The sequence below is a fragment of the Crinia signifera genome, chromosome 11 (assembly GCF_055691185.1).
Source record: "Crinia signifera chromosome 11, ASM5569118v1, whole genome shotgun sequence".
Lineage (NCBI taxonomy): Eukaryota > Metazoa > Chordata > Amphibia > Anura > Myobatrachidae > Crinia > Crinia signifera.
In genome coordinates, this window is record NC_139227.1 from 75714035 (window position 1) to 75726919 (window position 12885).

General features: G+C 47.4%; 1 protein-coding gene across 3 annotated transcripts in view; it reads right to left on the bottom strand.

Moving 5' to 3' along the window:
* The window catches only part of LOC146045901 (uncharacterized), a 162632-nt gene that overhangs the window by 51405 nt on the left and 98342 nt on the right, over positions 1–12885 (bottom strand). The window lies entirely within an intron of this gene.

A 12885-nucleotide genomic window follows, 5' to 3' on the forward strand; every position in this document is an offset into this window, starting at 1 on the left:
GAAGCCAACGCTTCATTTCCTGCCCCCACACCTGGCGCTTGTATGCCCCCTTGCAGAGCGGGGGACCCCCCAGCCTCAGCAGGCTCTGAGGAGTTCCCCGCCGCCTGCGACGCCGTGTCAGGCCTCGCGCTCGCCAGAGCCGAGGCCTGCACTTCCCGACCATCCACGCGATGTGTGAGCGCTGCCGCGTCATCCGGCGCGTCACTAACCTCGCGCCCAGGCCGCGCACTAACCAGCGCTGCGGCCTGTACCCCGCCCGCCGCTACGCTCCCCGCTGCCTCCGTCCCCTCCGTTAGCACCTCCGGTGCCGCCGACTCCGCCCGCAAGCCCTCCCCACTCCCTGCCCGCTCACTGCCCTGCCCCAACACCGCAGATGGCGCCGGGGAAGGAGAGGTCGGCGGGGGGGCTACCACAACCACCGCGTCACCCCCTGCATCCACTAAGAGGGCAGGCAAAGCCTCCCCCATATCCTCCACAGCCACTACTCTCACCCTGGGCCGCCGGTACCCCGCAAGGGGCCTGGCAGCGTCCACCAGACGGCGGGGAGGGGGAGCAGAGCGACGTGGCCTGGACATATTCAAATACAGAGATGTAAAGAAGAAATTAACACTCACCAGATCTGCGCAGGACCCACAGGAACCAGCACTTCCAAAGGTAAGAAGGTGGAGGTCACATGGTCCCTAGAGCTTAAGTAGTGCTAAAATGTACCCTCCCCCTTAACTCCTGATAGGCTAACTACTTCTGCCCACCTTATCACTAGGCAGAAAAACCTAGCAGAGTTTTTTCACTGCCTGAACTTTTGCTGACCCTAAGTCAGGGCTCTTATCATGCTTCAAGCTTAAACAGCCTTCAGCTCCATTTATTCTGGTACCCCAATCTGGGCAAACAAGGGAAGCATTATTCTGGTACCCCAATCAGGGCAAACAAGGGAAGTATTATTCTTGTACCCCAATCAGGGCAAACAAGGGAAGCATTATTCTTGTACCCCAATCAGGGCAAAAAAGGGAAGCATTATTCTTGTACCCCAATCAGGGCAAAAAAGGGAAGCATTATTCTGGTACCCCAATCTGGGAAAACAAGGGAAGCATTATTCTGGTACCCCAAAAAGGGCAAACAAGGGAAGCATTATTCTGGTACCCCAATCAGGGCAAACAAGGGAAGTATTATTCTGATACCCCAATCAGGGCAAACAAGGGAAGTATTATTCTGATACCCCAATCAGGGCAAACAAGAGAAGCTTTATTCTTGTACCCTAATCTGGGCAAACAAGAGAAGCTTTATTGTTGTACCCTAATCTGGGCAAACAAGAGAAGCATTATTCTTGTACCCTAATCTGGGCAAACAAGAGAAGCATTATTTTGGTACCCCAATCAGGGCAAACAAGGGAAGCATTATTCTGGTACCCCAATCTGGGCAAACAAGGGAAGCATTATTCTGGTACCCCAATCTGGGCAAACAAGGGAAGCATTATTCTGGTACCCCAATCTGGGCAAACAAGGGTAGTATTATTCTTGTACTCTCAGTTGGCCGAGCAGCCACTTAGAGGAAGGGAGTAAATTCCTGTGTACTGAAAAAGAAAGGAAAATAAAGTAGCGTTAAATACCACTGAGGATTTAAATTGAATTGACATTTCATAATACACATAAACAAAAAATTTACAATAAATGAATAAATACCGTACATAAAACAAATAAAAGCACAGGCACCTATGACAAATACTGTGGGCTGGATAGTTCATTGGGGATCCGTTCCTATATATACCGCCATTAGTAGGGGTCCACATATAGGCCCTTATTCTGATTGACGCGGACTTTACCGCATACTTTCGGATCGCGTCTTTACGGCGTCTGCGCATGCGTGGAGAACGCTACGCGCATGTGCCACGCCTTGACTCGGTACCAGTTCGGCCAAATCCCGTCCAAAACTGTTCACCGCTATCAGTCGGGAAATAGGGGCGTATTATGGGCGTCATGCGGAATGACACATGGGCGTAGTTTCAAAGTGGGCAAAACGGGGCGGAAACATGGGCGGACACGGGGGAGTACACTTATGTTGGGGGGCGTACATTCGGAAACCACTCCGAATGCACGCGATCAAAAAGGGCAGAAATGTGCGGTGTCCACAAGTGTACTATTGCTTTGCGGACACCACTCGTTCATGCGGTAGGCGAACGTACGCCTAATGACTACAACCATTAACACCTGAACCCAATAGAATCTACTCCTTTACTCATTACTCACTAATAGGCCGCTTGTCAGTGCTTTAATTGAAACCATTGCTGCTTCAAGGAAACCTTAGTAATCCCCCACATATGCTGTACTTGTCAGACACTTTCAAACTGCTAACAATGGACATGACAGAATATTAATACTATCAATACACATGTGTATTCGACATGTACTCATGAAACCACACATTTTGGGTAAAGTAAACACATTTATTTATATTCATGTCACAGTCAATGCCACTGTGATGCAATGACCATAAAATAATACATACAAACAATAACCAACATGGCAGGAATGCAGCCAAATAAATAATAATACAAAACAAATATAATTGCACACAGATGGACTCCAGCACCTCCTATGTGCCACTGCACATGCAGCCAGTGGGAAATGAGGAGGCTGCTGGCCCTTCTACAGCAGGGCAAGCTGCACCTGACCATTCAACAGCAGGGCACCCTACACCTGGCCCTTCTGCAGCAGGCCAACCTGCAGCTGGCTCATATGCACCATCAGCAGAATCATTTGGAACACAACCGGGGACTTCACAAGATAGTACCATGGCCATCACTTCAAGTACAGCTGACAGTAATGGCAGGCAAAAGAGGGCAACAGGGGAACCACAAAGGACATATGAAGCAAGGGCTCATCTGGTTACCCTCAGCACGTGATTGGACACAAGAAGCTGACACACACAGCACAATGGAAGATTTGGGAACACATAACGGTGGAGATTAATGCAGCCACAAGTTCATTTCCGACCACGTTTGGCCTTGGTAGGCTCCTTGGCCTGTGCAGCAGCTCTTCGGGGACGGCCAGATGCTGGGGCAGGTGGAGCAGATGATGTGGAGGGGTTGGCTGGTCTACCCCTCCTGCCAGCAGGGAGTGTTGCGGGTGGTAATGCACCAGAAACGGATGACATTAGGACCCTGTTGCTGGTAACCAGCTCCACCATAAGCTCATTATGGTGGAGGAGGAGATCATTTTGGCGGGTGGCTTGCTCGGCCAGCACCTGAGCACTTGCAGCCATGGCCTGATGTGACTCAGCCATGGCCTGCATGCTCGCAGCCATGGACTGCTGGGTGCTGACCAAGCTCGCCAGGATCTCCTCGGTCCTACGCACCCGTTCTGATGCCAAGTCTCCCTGCTGGTTGATGTCCCCAAGCATCTGGGCCAAGGCGGCCAAATCGGCTTGGGCCGATGCCTGCTGCTGCACAGGCCTACCTCTGGGGCCAGGTGGCACGGACTCCTCCACCTCCTGAGCAGAGTCGTCACCAAGCGGTGGGGTGTCTGTGGGAAAAGATATACACAATTAGGAGACATTCTACGATAATTACTTGCACAAGTTTATGGCATGACCAATATTTACCTTCCAGAAAAGACGCAAACACTTCAGCTGGGGCCTCGCTATCCATCGTGCTCACCCCCCTGATCTCCTCAACTGATATACAGCTCTCGGCCATCACCTCCAGGGGGGTGAGCTCTAGCCCTGATGGCATGGGCCCGGCCCCAGATGTCTGGCTGTGTTCCCACCGCTTGGTCATCTTCCTCTTCAGGTTGGTTTTGAAGTCCTGCCACCTGCAATGTAAGTTGACATATTAATACATGTCACTCCCAATGTTAGCTGTTGCAGCCATTGCTCTGTGCTACATATTACAACATGTGATTAATGTCCCATATATAATATTACATGCAACTATGATATCAACCGTTACAATACACATTCACAATCACCCTACTATAACTCTCAACGAAATAACATGGCAATAATGCATCTAAGCATCAATTCAATCATTACTTGGCTATTACTGGCCACATGTATCACAAAACAACTTGCCTCTTCTTCACATGGTCCGTCTCACGAACTTGTGGCGCTACTTCATTAATCTCTGCCGTTATCTGTTCCCAAATCTTCCATCTGCGTGTGTGTGTCAGCTTCTCGGATGGACACTCTATCCAATCACATGCTCGGGGAACCAGGATGGCCAGCTCCTGTGCTTCATATGCCTTATTTTTTTTGGGTGGTTCCGCTGTTGCACTGGCTCGCCCCTTGCCACGTCCCTGGCCACGCCCCCTGGCACCAGTCGCTGCACTTGAAGTGCTGGCCATGGTACTACCTTGTGAAGTCCCCTGTTGTGTTCCAAACAATTCTGCTGATGGTGCATATGAGCCAGCTGCAGGTTGGCCTGCTGCAGAAGGGCCAGGTGTAGGTTGCCCTGCTGTAGAATGGTCAGGTGCAGCTTGCCCTGCTGTAGAAGGGCCAGCAGCCTCCTCATTACCCACTGCCTGCATGTGCAGTGGCACATAGGTGGTGCTGGAGTCCAGCTGGTGAAAAAGTTGCTGCAGCTCTGGGTCCAGCTCTGGTTGGGATCCAGACATGTTTGCAACAACATTGTCACCTTCTAATACACCTTTATATACTGTTTGTGTATCCTGTTTGGCGGACATCAGCGGCAGCTGCGTTCCGTGCGTGAGCGTACGTCGCTGTTTTTTCGCGCCGCATACGGTGGCTGAAATTCCATTGTGTAAAACCTGGCGAAAGTTCGACATGAAATACTGGTCACCAATGCTAACATTGCATAGAATCTTCTGATACACCTGTGACTATTGCACAATACACATGCTATTTTCTAGCATGACATGACATTTGATTCATGACTACTGTGGTATTGTGGCGTTTGATTGCAAGCTAAAAGTAGCCCAATCCCTTAGATAATCCAGGCCACAAGTCATGCAATACTCATCTCTACTGTTATAGACCACACATGTGAGAGCCCTATAAATAGTGACTTGCTGCTAGAATCATTTGTCTCCAGATCTGGACTTGTCAGGGTCTAAGGTAAGCTCTTCCATGCTCCTTGTAGATATGATATCCATTAACAATGTAAGTGTATGAATGTATGCACCATTGCCTCACTGACTACAGATTGTTGGGCCAGCAAAGTGCGTGTATCATTATTGCAACATGTCACATGTTCACTATTTCACTCACAGGTCTTAAACCTGTGTGGGTTCATCTATTGCAGGACAACATGTCCCAGCAATAGATGAAATGTCTCATAGTACATGATGTCGGCAAAAAATGCTGACACCTTTATCTGTGTGTTTTGGACGGTGTGTATTGAGTTCATATTATTGTGTCATCATTAGAGAGTCAAATGGATCTGCGGGATTTCACGGGGCGGCCATCTATTGTACGTATTGAAGGCTACAAATCTATTTGTAGTGGGATATGGCCATTATGTGCATAGGTGCATCAGTATTTATGTTCATTTCTTTATAGGTTGCTGAAGCAATGATGCGCTACATGGAGAGGAGGCTAAGGGCACTTGCGGCTCTCCCCACTCGTCGCCCAAGGAGGCCAGGACGTGCTAGAATCTATCGCACACGGGTGACTCTGTTTGCTATGCCCGATGATGAGGTACTTACTAGGTACCGGTTACCGCCACATGTAATTCTGGATCTGCTCACCTTAATTCAGAGCGATCTGGAACCTCTACACGGGATCACGACAGCAATTCCGCCTCACACACAGCTGCTGGCGGTGTTGCATTTCTGCGCCTCAGGATCATTCCAACAAGTAGTGGCAGTACTTGCTGGAATATCTCAGCCGGCCTTCTGCCGAATCCTGAGGCGTGTGACGTCGGCCATGTTCAGGCGCAAGGGGCACTTCATGGCCATGACATTTGCCACCGAGACCCTGCGCAGAAGCCAGCAGGCCTTCCATCAAATTGCTGGCTTCCCTAATGTGATAGGGGCTGTGGATGGCACCCATGTACCATTTGTGCCTCCATCTCGAAGTGAGAAGATATATAGGAACCGCAAATTGTTCCACTCACTGAACGTGATGGTGGTATGTGGCCCATCCATGGAGATTCTCGCCTTCAACTCGAAGTTTCCCGGAAGTGCCCATGACTCTCATGTCATCCGACAAACCGGGATATGGCAAAGACTACAAGAGCTGGAAGGCCGTGATGCGTGGGTTCTGGGTGACTCCGGTTACCCATGTACGCCCTGGCTACTTACGCCGTACAGCTACCCAGCACCGGGCCCACAGGAGGCATTCAATCGGGCGCATGTTGCCACCAGGCAAGTGGTGGAGCGCTCAATTGGCCTTTTAAAAGGTCGATTTAGAGTGCTCCACCGCACTGGTGGTGACTTACAATATGCGCCTGAAATGGTGTCGAGGATCGTGGGCCTGTGTATATTTTTCCACAACATTGCTGTGCGGCGTGAGATACCCTTTGATGAGTGGGAGGTACCATCTGAGCCGCAAGATCCGCCCATGCGCCCATCCCGCGCCCCTGAATGCCGGAGGGGATACCAGCTGCGGGACTCTGTGGCGCAAAGATACTTCAGGTACATGTTATCGAGTTGACAGAACACACCAATTATTGTAAATATCACCCCTTCAAATAAGTACAGTGTGTTAGTTGTCAGTGTTACAACACGAAAATTAGCCAGCCTGCCCTCCTAATGGCAAAGAAATAGGAGATATTTATCATATGTGCTTAGTTTTGGGGGAAGTTAAATATAGGTGCTAATTATTATACCTTGTTCAAGGGATCTTATGTGTTTGTTATATCTTCATTATTGTAGTTGATACTATCCCTGATGACTGGTGAGTACATTGATTTATTCTGTAATGTGTTGGGGATTTTTTCATGTGTTGATGTCTGATTTGTTTGCAGATATATATATATAGATATATATATATATATATATATATATCTATATATATGATATTTGAATTTATTCACATGTTTCAACATTTCAAGGAGCAGGCAGCCAGGCAGGCAGGCAGGCAGGCAGGCAGGGCTGGTGTATAATGCTGGTCTCAGGATACCTGCAAGTGTGTGTATGTGTCTTTTACACATAAATGTACGCATACACATAGATGCATAGAGTAAGTAATGCTAACTACAGCTATGCGTTGCTAAGCTATAGCACGCGTTGCTTGGCGGAGCGAGGCGTCATTGGATTTGCTAAGTGCATACACACTGTGTTTTATATATATCAGATTTGTTCATAGCCATACATCAACACTACTGTTTTGAAGGCATGCGAATTTGTCACCATTTGTGTTGGCGCAGAGACGCTGTTCATGTAAAGATGAACAATAAAGTTATTAACACAAATAACTGTGATCAACCAATGCCACCACCTGATTGGTTGATAGATGCCATTGTCAACATGGCGGAGACACGAAGGGCAGAACCCTTCACACATGCGGACCTGAGGGTTCTTGTCTCCGTCATGGAGACAAGGCTGGGCCGTGCGGGGCCCTTCATCACAAACCGCCATAAGCGGAGGGCGTATGCTGCGGCAGGGCGCCGTATTTACGCCCGCACTCGGGTGCGGAGGTCCCTCGGGCAGCTGGAGAGGCGGTGGTCGGACCTCCGCAGGCGCCAGCCCCAGCTGCTCCAGCAAATCAGGGGCGAAATTGCTGAGTGTGAGTATTTTAGCTATGAAATTTCGCACTTACAACATAGCATCTAGAAACAATAAAATGTGTCTCATGATAAGTGGGTGTCCATGGGTTTAAAAGTCCATAGACTGTTATGTGTGCTTCTTCCTGGTTAACATGCAGTCATGTGGCTTTTATATGTAATGCCATAGCATTGAGGATTCTGATGCATACAATGTGCCAGATCTAATATGTGTTACACATTGATAAATGCCTGGGTTGTAATGTGTGAACAAATTACTAACAATCACATAATAATTTAAATGTCACAATTTGGAGTCCATTAACAGTAAGGAGCTACTTTCCTGCATCGTTTGCCATCATTATCACCCTTCCATGTATGTCTTGTTATGGATTAATACATGTGCACCAATGACCCGACATTGACCATGATGTTTTTTTCTACCACACAGCACGAGCCCGAGCCCGACAGGCCCGTGAAGAGGCGGAGGCAGACCTGGCCCAGGAGGAGGCCCAAGACCCGGAGGAGGAGGTGGCGGCAAGGGTGGAGGAGGAGGAAGTGGAGGAGGAGCAAATGTTGGAGGAGATGGTGGAGGAGGTGGTGGAGGAGGAGGAGGAGGTGGAGGAGGAGGTGGTGGTGGTGGAGGAGGAGGAGGAGGAGGAGGTGGAGGAGGAGGTGGAGGAGTTGGAGGAGGAGGTGGAGGAGTTGGAGGAGGAGGTTCTTGTGGCAGAGGAGCTGGCGGAGGAGGGGGCTGAGGAGGCCACGGTTGCCCCGGACGAATCTGATGACGAGGGGGAGGAGGCGTGCCAGGCCCCGGAGTCGCAGCAGATCGGTATGTTAACATAATGCATCATTCATGAAGTAGTTGTACTGGTATTTGTTATGTAGCACTGGTGATAAAAAATTTTGGGCCCATACTATTCATATAGACCCCAAAGTGGGTAGCTACAGATACAGGTACGGGTTAGATGGGGTGTCCAAGGCATCCCTTTCATCCAGGACACCTCTCAATTACACAGGTTTGTGGGATGGGTTGGAGGTCCATTTTGACTGCCACATAACCGTTGTAGTTAAACAGGATCCAGGAGTAAAGGGATGAGTGGATCATTTGTGGATTAAAATCACCTGCTGCAAGCGTAGATTATGACCCATCAAATAGTGGAATCTATATTGTTGGTGAATGTTATTTATAAACTCTAGGATGTATGCTATAAATGGAGTAGGGGCCAGCCTACCTTGGAATGGAGTCAGAAGTTGCCAGTGTCCCAGGAGCCTCCTCTACCTAAACACCCCCTGTAGTTCAGATTGTTTTTTTGCCCTCACAGAATTGTAGGTTGGTTTAGACAGAATTATGATTTTGAGGATGTGTACTGTGCATTCCTGACATTTGCATAACTCCCATGCCACGAACCATCACTGAACTTAGACTGAGCAGATTGTGACAAGTTCTTATTGACGGAGGCCATGACATGCTTGTCATTGGTTAGTCATGGGTGGGTTGTGACTGAGAAGAAACAATATGACTGTTATGTCTTCTGCAGAGTAAAGGGTAGAGGCCAAAAAAGACAGTATGTAGTAAATAAGTTTGCATGTATGTATATATGTATGTGTCATATCTATTTATCTATGTGTGTCTCTATCTCTCTACATAGATAAATATATATATATATATATATATATATACACACATGTCACCTAGCATTTGTGCAATTTATGTCGCAGTATGTGAAATGTATGCATGAATAACATGACTAATTTTTGCCCCTTTGACATGCCCACAGATGACACCACACCGGCAGATGAGGGGGTGCGTGGGGCCGTCCTGCGAGCGGAGCACCATTTGAGGCTCCTTCTAGCAGACCTGCAGGACATCCGAGATCTGCTGCTTTAATTTATTATTTTATAATTTATTTTTTTCTATGTTAATGGTGTTTTTCAATAAATTCTTTATGCAAGTTCACAGTTGTTGGTTTTATTTGCACTTGAAACAGTATATGTGTAGATTGTTTATAATCTTTTATACAGGGTGTAATACAAACCATTGCACTTACATTGCTGTAAGGGTTAATGTGTGCAATGCATGTGTTAGGCATGCTTGTAAGGATATATTGGCATCTAATTGATTCCAATTCCAAATAAGCTGTTTTTTATGAGGATAGGTAATTGAATAAGTGGGTCATGTGATGTATTGCAGAAGATACTTCATAGTGGGTTGTTTGGCGTAAATACTCCGCTTACGGGCGGTAGCACCGCTTGGCTCCCGTTCGGATGCGGTATTTCCGAGCATACTCTGTAATACTCTGTAATACCGTGCAGAATCGGAGTGTTTCTCCCGCACACGCATGGTTTGTATGTCGTCCGTAAACACGCCCTGTTCTTAAAGAGTGAGTCCGTCCGAATGCGGAGGACACGTGGGCGTTTCTACGGACGATGGCCGCATGCGGCAAAACACCGTGGCGTGCGGACCGCTCCGTAAGAATGCGGGAATATCCGCACGATCTGAATAAGGGCCATAGTAAGCACAGTCTCCAATAAATCTCTCTGTGGATGAGTAAGGTATATTTACCATAAATGTCCACCTGTGGAATTAATCCGACATGGAATGCATAGCAGCAGTATACTACTTAACTGTGATAGCAAGTGAGGAGTCTCACTGGAGTATCTGCGGCTGTGGAAAGTTCCCAAAGATTGGCCTCTGGTCCGGATCCAGTATAAAGTACAGTAGTGCATAGGTTGGAGTGGTAGATGCCACTCTTGGGAGACAGTACAAAGAAGGGCAACTAAAATGGTGCATGGCCTACATCACAAAACGTACCAGGAAAGACTAAAAGATCTTAATATGTATACTTTAGAGCAGAGAAGGGAAAGGGGGGACATGATAGAAACTTTCACATATATCAAGGGTTTTAACAAGGTACAGGTGGGAGACATTCTTCACAGGAAGAGGAGCAGCAGAACACGAGGACATGCACTGACACTAGAGGGAGGAAGGTACAGGTGGGAGACATTCTTCACAGGAAGAGGAGCAGCAGAACACAAGGACATGCACTGAAACTAGAGGGAGGAAGATTCAGGGGAAATTTGAGGAAGAATTACTTCACAGAAAGAGTAGTGGATAAGTGGAATAGCCTCCCATCAGAGGTGGTAGAGGCAAATACAGTAATACAATTTAAACATGCTTGGGATAGGCATATTGATATCCTTACAAAGCAATAAGGATCAAATATGGTTTGAGGTAATGTTTAAAAAAGGGGCAGACATAGGAGCCGTACACACCAGGACGATTTGGCATAAAAACCTCCGATTTCGATGGGTCGTACGAGCGTTTGCTATGAATTGGTGCAAAATCGTTTGTTTTAAGCCCACAATTCCGATCCGATGAGCATACCCGCCGGTCGTAGGTCGGATTGAAGATCCTACCTACTGCAGTAAAGATCTGTCAATCCGACCTCAGATTGGGGGCTGATTGTATGCAGATTGTGAGATGATCGTGTGCACTTGCCTCGTCAGACCGTCGTCAGATCCGGCTTGTTTATACTCATTTCCAGGAGCAGTGGCGTGTGAGAACGAGCCTGACGGCTCAGCAGCCACTGCTTGGTCCAGCATGACCTAGCTCTTCTACGCTGGGCCCTCAGCTGCCTCACCCTGAGCACAGCATAGGAAAGCAGAAAATCTTGCTGGTAAGAATCCATCACTGCAGACTGCATAATGGACACAGGAAAAGCACACTTTGTAATGCCAGGCAAAAACAAAGCAGAGCAAACAGCTATGTACAGCGTTCAGCAGGTATACACCAAGCCTCACTAGTCACAAAGCACAAATGCACAGATCTAAAATGGCTGCTGTTATTTGTCCCCCACAACTAGTCCTGCCCATTATTTACATTTAAAAAACGACAGTCACTGTGCACACACGATGCACCAAAACGACAGTCGGACGACCATCGCAAACGACTCGCGATCGTTTGACGATCGTAAGTAAAAAAATACACCATCTTATGCAAATCGTGAGTCTGGGCCCGGGGTAGCGCTCCCGAAAAGTTCACAGCAAATCGGTTCACGATCGACGCACAATCGTGATTGTTCTGGTGTGTACGAGGCCTAAGTGGGCCAAGTGGTTCTTATCTGCCGTCACATTCTATGTTTCTGTGATGGGCTCTCAGCTCCTATCGCATTTCACTGTACAACTGGATATGTATATTCCATGCAGTATACGCCAAACATGTTCCTATCAGAGGCCACACTGTGAGTAACAAGCCTCTACTAACGGCGGTATATAAAGGAACGGATCCCCACTGAACTATCCAGCCCATAATATTTGCCATAGGCGCCTGTGGTTTAATTTGTGTTTTTACTTTTTTTTTATGTGTATTATTAAATGTCAATTTAATTTTATTCCTCATCGGTATTTAGCGCTACTTTATTGTTGTTCCTGTCCTTGTACCTAGTATACTGAGGATCTACTCCCACTCACCACTTCAATGATGTCCCTTGCATCAAGGTTCAGGCTGCAGCTTGCCAATGTAGAGAGCTGACAGTCAAACTGGGATCTTCCAGATGTCATTCGGAAAAGGACCACTCCAAGAGCGTACCAAACCACACCAGCGTCGTACTGTTAGTGGAATTGCATCTGTCAGAATGAGGGAAACAGGTCACTAAATAAATCAGCGTTATATGCATGACAGTACCGCTGAGGAATAGTAACATAGAGGGGCACACAGGGAGGATACTGCATGGTACCATGTGGCCACAGCCTGTGGCTTAGGCTGCATTGTCTGCGACGTCACAGGACCCGTTCTGCACATGTGCAGTGAGCCCACCATAAGATTTGTACATAAACATACAAATCCAAATAAGACCCATAGTGCACAATGAGAACAAAAACAAACAAACCCCTGAAAAATCTCCATAAAAACATTAGAGAGGGATGATCCTGAACCCCAATTCACAGTCAGCCATTCATAACCATATCTTCTGTAAATTGGGCGTTTGCTATAATGAAACTTATACTACAATATGTACAGCCAAGTAAAAACATACATCAGAGTTGCGATACATATTATATTAAAAGGAAGAATGAAGAACAGGATATAAAAGTATGATACAGTATATAAGATGATCAGGTGAAGACTGAGATTGTTGGCAGGGGAAATGTAATGATCTAATGCTGCGCGTACACATGTGTGTCAGTGACTTTAATGCTGGCCACACTTGGGGTGAAATTTAATCGGA